This window comes from Liolophura sinensis, chromosome 9 (genome assembly GCF_032854445.1).
Source record: "Liolophura sinensis isolate JHLJ2023 chromosome 9, CUHK_Ljap_v2, whole genome shotgun sequence".
Taxonomy (NCBI): Eukaryota; Metazoa; Mollusca; class Polyplacophora; order Chitonida; family Chitonidae; genus Liolophura; species Liolophura sinensis.
The window spans coordinates 19970904-19978287 of record NC_088303.1 but is presented as its reverse complement, the minus strand read 5'-3'; positions in this window follow the sequence as shown (position 1 = coordinate 19978287).

Below are 7384 nucleotides of genomic sequence, written 5' to 3'. Positions count from 1 at the left end.
ATGGATTAAACCCCTTCTGTTCTACACGAGGAGAATAACCAGTTTTATATCACCTACATGAAAACATGAAAGTGGCTCAATCTTCACAAGAAGAGGTGGGAAAAATTATTTGCAAATATGGTCTTAAATAGTTTTGTCCATGATTTCCTCACAGACAAAAGGATTTCTTCACTTTTAAACATCTGAGTTGTACTTACGCTGATCCGCCTGTCTCTTAACACGTGATGCACGTTCTGAAATGTCGCTTCCTTCAAGTGTAAAACAATCCCATTAACACAGGTCAGAAATAACTCAATGGTATTGTTCATGGCATAAAATTCATGTAGGGCGAAATGAAACCTTTGAGCGAGATTTGAATGATACTAGATACGAAAATGATCACGTGTCAGTCGTATCATTCTCGTTCAAATTTATATGAAAGGTATCATTTATTTGCTAATTTAGGAAGGTATCCCTCATTTGTTAATCCAGAACGGTTTTCCTCATTTGTTAATCAAGAACGGTCTCTCTCATTTGTTAATCCAGAACGGTATCATAGCACCTGTCTTCACGTTAATGTTGGGAACATTCAGACATGTTTAAAAGTAACAGAATAACAGCGTGTCCTAAGCCTTATTTGAAGGAAAGTACTTTTCGATTTTCTGAACAGAGTTAACGTACATCATCCAAGTTTACCTGTAATACGCAATGTCCAGCTACCACTTATCATCCCTCTGTCAGACAAATGCACAAACACATCTGTCAGGGTTTCTTTCACGGACAGAGTTTCTGTGTCAGGCTGGTCAGAGAAGTCGTAGTATACCTCGAACTCGACCGCTTTACTCCTGCAAAATATAGCAAGTAAGCTGCCAGTCACTTCCATTCTATACCCTAAGACTCTGCCTCCTACATCATAGAAACTGTTGCATCAGACCATTTTCTCCAACAATACATCGGAACCGGTAGATCCAGGATCAATCCTTGATCGAGTCACACCGAAGACTTTAAAAGAGGGAGTTGTAACTTCCTCGCTTGGCGTTCAGCATGAAGGGGATAGTGCAACGACTGGTTGACCCGTATCAGTATAATGGCTCGGGCGGGGCGGCTTACTTGCCTTCGGTAAGTCGTCTCAGTGAAGCAGCACTAAATAAAAGAGCGGTGGAAATCCGTCCTGCAACAAGGAGGCACATTACACGTACATTCACCCTAAGGATTCCTTTGTCGTCATATGACTGAAAAATTGTTGAGTACGACGTTAAACCCCAAGCACTCACTCACTCACTCCAACAATACATAGAAACCATTGCGTCAGGTCATTTTCTCCAGCAATACATAGACACTCCTGCGTCAAACCTTTTTGTCCTGCAACACACAGAAACCCCTGCGTCAGACCATTTTTTTCTACAACACACAGAAACTGCTGCGTCAGACCATTTTTTTCTACAACACATAGAAACTGCTGCGTCAGACCATTTTCTCCTAAAATACATAGAAACCGCTTCGTCAAACCATTTTCCCCATCAATACATAGAAACCCCTGTGTCAGTCCATTTTCTCATGCAACACATAGAAACTGCTGCGTCAGATCCTTTTTTCCTACAATACATAGAAACCATTGCGTCAGACCATTTTCTCGGGCAACTCATAGAAACTGCTGCGTCAGGTCATTTTCTCCTACAACACGTATAAACCGCTGCGGCAGACCATTTTCTCTTACAACACATAGAAACTGCTGTGTCAGGTCATTTTCTCCTACAACACATAGAAACCGCTGTGGAATACCATTTTCTCCTACAAAACACAGAAACTGCTGCGTCAGACCATTTTCTCCTATAATGCATAAAAACTGCTGCGGCAAACCATTTTCCCCATCAATACATAGAAACTGCTGCGTCAGACCATTTTCTCCTGCAGCACATAGAAGCTGCTGCGTCAGATCATTTTCTCGTACAACACATAGAAACCATTGCGTCAGACCATTTTCTCCTACAACACATAGACACTGCTGTGTCAGATCATTTTCACCTGCAACACACAGAAACCATTGCGTCAGACCATTTTCTCCTACAACACACAGAAACTGCTGCGTCAGACCATTTTCTCTTACAACACATAGACACTGCTGTGTCAGATCATTTTTACATGCAACACATAAAAACAGTTGCGTTTAGACCATTTTCTCCTACAACACACAGAAACTGCTGCATCAGGTCATTTTCTCATGCAACACATAAAACAGTTGCGTTTAGACCATTTTTTCCTACAACATAGAAACAGCTGCGTCAGACCAGTATACAATCTGTTGCGTCAGCATTTACACGTCATCTAGTGCCTGACCCACCCAGGGTGAAAACTGTGGTGTCAACATTAGGACATCTCCTTCTATATTCTCACTCTCGTTTCCTCTCCGGTCGTGCGTGGTCCTCCCACCATAATTCTTCACCGCCTGGGGTATACGCGAAACCTTCTTGAGTTACAGCGTAAAACACCAATCAAATAAATAAATAAATAGTCTCATCATACCATTATCTAAAAAAAGCTTTTTGTCAGCATTACCACATATCCTTCCATAATCTCACGCTTCCAACGTAAAAAAATTGAACTCAACATTTATCCCTTTAGTTCTATACCGTGACTTAACATGGAAACCGTCCTGTCCATTACACTTCCAATGTAACAGCATTGCTGATACAGTTAAGAAACGATAATGTGAAGACAGTGTTATCACCACAACAACATCCAAACAACATACCAACAGAGAGAACATCATAAAAAGTATAAACAAAAACATAGCTTTTTTGCAGTGATAGACATTTAATCAAAGCATGTGACTTTTTAAATCCATGCTTTCTAACACGGATCAGAATAATGGGATTCTACCTACCAAGTTGAAGTGATCAAGGATCTCCTATACCAGGTTCTGAGGCTATTGGTCCGTAACAAATTATCCACCTAGACACATGTGAGAACAAGTCTGATGTTGGGAACGGCCAATAAGGTATACAAAGGTTTCCAAGAAAATAGGTCAGAAAACATAAGTAAAACAGATGATCACTTAAAGGCTAGGAGGCTCGTGGGGATAATGTTCACTGCTAATATTGTGGCTACCTTACATCATAAACAATTCTGTACAAACAAACGAACGGAAAGAAAATTAGAAAATATATTGTAAGCAATATATGAATGATTATGGCTGATCGCCACTTCGGCTATATTCCAGCAATATCATGGCTAAATGCATTGCAAACAATCTGAAAATAGTTAACACCTGACATTTAATTTCTTTTTACTAGACTGAATACTACTGTCTTTGAGTAGGACTGTTTATTTGGCGTGCTAAGTGATATTTGTATATTTTCTTTCGATGGTTTATAACCATCTCTGATAAGAGCAAAGCCGATATCACAATCGTCTTTGAATTCATTGTATTCAGGATAGACTCTGTACAGACCTGGATTAGCAGATGCTTTGCCTTCTCTCGGGGATTAGAAAATGTATACGATCCATATAGGCTCCAAGATGGACCGTCGAAGTAAAGCCCAACATCGTACACACCTGGGAACATTACAGGGACAGAATAGTAGATTGCAGTCAGATATCACAGAGGCTTGTGAATAGGGTGGTTGATTTAATGATTGCACGATTAATCAGCTTTTACACTTTCAAGACTTGTTCGTTGCCAAGAAAAGTATTTGACAGAATTCAAATGCTTCACTGCTTATTGTTTAAAAATACTGACTTATTACTTTGTCTTTAAAAATCATACAGAAATAAACTAAAGAATTTGGGAAGATTAGCAATGTCTTAAAACTGTTGTTCAAACTGATTATTTTTCAGTTTTAGTTTTTTATCGAGTAATACTATACGCAAAGAATTAATCTGATTATTTTAACTGAAAGTATGTTGCCTGAGTGATGCTGGAATGTATTCTGTTATTATAACATATAGTGTTATATTCAACAGAATATTCTGTTAGCCTAATGGAATCTTCATGTTAAATTAAATGAATTATGTCTTGTTATATAAAAAGAATCTGATGCTATAGTAGAATACATTCAAACATCACTCAGACATAAGACTTCACGCCATTATCATGCACATAACACATCTCGATATACTAAATCTTGCAATAATTTTACATGTGTAAGATTCCCATGTATAAACCAGTATTTAACGGAATTCACAAATGTCACTGTTCACTATAATTCTTTAATAACACCGGCCCCGCTATCTCATTTGATAAAGTGTCTGCTTCGGTGAGGGTAGATCCAGGGTCAATCCTGGATCGGGTCACACTTACGACCTTAAAAGAGGAAGTTGTAACCACCTCGCTTGGCGTAAGGCATTAAGGGGATAGTGCACCGACCGGTTGATCCGTATCAGTGTCATGGTGGGCGAGGCAGCTTACTTGCCTTCGGTAACTCGTCAGAGTGAAGCAGCTCTAGATAAAAGAGCGGTGTCCTTTAATATGACTGAAAAATTGTTAAGTACGACGTTAAACCCAAGCACTCACTCACTCTAAATAATAAAAGAATTCATTTAAATGACAGGCCGTTTTGGAGGATTTTGCATTGAGATCACAAGTGTCAGGAAGTATTGCATTTTGGAGGAAACCCTAGTGCGCCGGATAACATATCAGGCAATAAAACTTACGATTGCCAAAAGTCTTGGCTTCAGATTTTTCCGGGTCATCTACAAAAATAGAATTCGTAAATGTCTTAGTATCATAAAGCTGCATAGATATACAAATGCTTCGAAAATTTTTAGAAGGTTTGTTCTGTAACTGTCAGAAGTATTTGATGTTTAGTGCAATTTTGGGTTCTGAAATACAAAAAGAATTGCTAACATAAAGTCACAAAAGGAGCATATTACCAAAGAATTCGTTAGCGAATTTGATCAGGCTAATGACTTGGTTTTTCATTGTTTTATATTCTCTCACCTCTAGGGTAAAAAGCTTTTATAGTTATTGTCAGCATGCATGTAAATTTAAAATGTCATCTGCCGCTATCAGGAGGACTGTGTTTAGGATCACTGTCAATTACGTGTAACATGCAAAAGTTCATGCATTCCGAATTGGGCCGCCTTACCTCTTGCTTGTTTTTGGTCTTTGTCACCTGTTATCTGTAGAACTATCACCACACAAACACCTATGATGGTAACGACGAAAAGAGCGCTGAAAATGGTAAGATAGCGGGAGGACTGACTCAGACCGCCGCGCTTTTCGTCAGGCACAAGCGGAAGCTGTAAATAGAACAGCTATAGGTTTTGACATGTAATGAAAATGTCATGATCATTGATTGAGTCTTCCTATCAATTATTAGAAGTGAAAAATTACTGATTTGAAGTAAACAAATACTAAGGTCTGTCAGGGAAAAGATATCTATTACCAGCTTGCTGCTGCCAGCTTGTTTCGAGTGGTTCTCAGATCACAGCCTTTCAGCTTAAGTAATGTTAAGTTATGTTAAATATTTGCCAGAGTAATCTTACTGGTTGGCAGTATTAGGACCCTTTTCAGTATCTCCCAGCTCAGTGTAGTAGGTAAGGTGCTTGTCGTAACATATCAATCCACGCATTATACATAATTCCATAGTTTATTAGTTGTGCCTTTAATATGATCTTTGTTAGTTTTGTACGCTTGCTTTACCCTGCCTTGGGCGATGTCAAGCCCAAAATACCGGTGACGAAAAAAGATAGGCACAGCTCCGTGTCGCTTGCCTGAGTGGACGAGGGGATATTGTTGTTTTAAATAGACAATTAAGAATACGAACTGTTGTATTTGTTGTAAGTTAAAAATGCATTAAAAATAAACTGCTAAACTGTTTTTCGACTGTGCATATGCATATTTTAATTTAGGACAACTTCTAAGCTAGTATAGTTCACGATTTGGATATTGATTTAATTCATTCGGCTGGAACATTCCTTACTTCCTTACATCATCACTGGATATAGTTAACTGCATTCTTCGCGTGAATCCATCCTAATTTCCTACTTTATACACCACCTTAGGTCTTTGGTCGTTTGTGTAAAATGTTTGTTGGGAAAATGGTCTTGAATTTAGGCCTATTGACCTGTAGCCCCCATTTGGTTAACGGCTTGTATACGAATGTCTCTTATGATGCCTAGATTCAAACTTTACCATAACAGCTTAGTTCTTTATTATATTAAATACAATTTAAATTTCCCGCCCTACTCCGTCCTGGCCTTGGCACCCTTCACTTCATCTTCCACTGAACATCTTTACCCCTGACGCTTATGTCAACATGCAGCAGACTTACACGTATTACACGCATCGCTACCGTGTTGGCCTAACTCTCCGGGGAATCCCCGTCTATTTCCACAGTTGGTGAAGGGACACTAATCTTCATGACAAATAGGTCCCCCTGTCAACGGAGCCTTCGGCAAGTTTTTTATTTTCTTTTTATTTACATTTTTATCTATGTCTCATCAAGCACGTACATGAAACAAACTATTGCAGACTAATATTAACGTAGAAATTAACCTAAAGTCATTCTGAATCAACAGTCTGTGCACTTTCGCAATATCACCTTTGAGAGGAGTTCACGCAAAGTTTAAATGGATCATTCCAGGTCAAATAGATCCCAAATGTAGAAACCAACGCCTTCCGATAGGTCCTTTTTTTTTTTGGACGTAAGGCCACAGGAAAAGGCCTCTGAATTGTGACAGGAATAATTCTGACAATATAACTGAACTGTGTTTGTCTTCTCTCCATAGAGGCCACGTTATAACTTGGGAGCGATATGATGATTCACATACGTCTGTCTTCCCTCTGTATAGACCACGTTATCCAGCCGCAGCCAACCACCTGATGGGCAATGTTAACGTCACAGCTTTGCAAGATTGTAATGTATGTTGGGGGGGAAGAAGGGAATCAAAGGAACACAAAAAATAACAATTAATCACTTTATAGTTTGATATGAATTCCGCTTAACTTATGTCATGAGTGTTTATTTTCATCGACATATAGTGTCACCACGTATAGTACTTTCATGGTCAGTTGCATTGAAAACGACTATGGCGTGTAATGTTTTCATGAGTTGTTGCATTAACGGCCGACACGTATAGTACATTCATGGGTAGTTACATTAACAACGGCCACCGCTTGTAATGTTTTCATGAGCAGTTGTATGAACAACGGCCATTGCGTGTAATGCCTCCATGAGCAGTTGCATTAACGAAGGTCATCATGTATAGTGCTTCATGTCTTTGTATGTCTTAAGCCTCACTATGTGGCATCATTTATAACTTATTTATTATTTATTTAATTGATCAATAATAATTTATTAATATTATTTATATAGTTAATTTCCGAAACATCAGACTTTTCTTGAATGTAACAGTGATACTAGTATTTGATAGTGTATGTTATGACGTTATAGAATGGGTA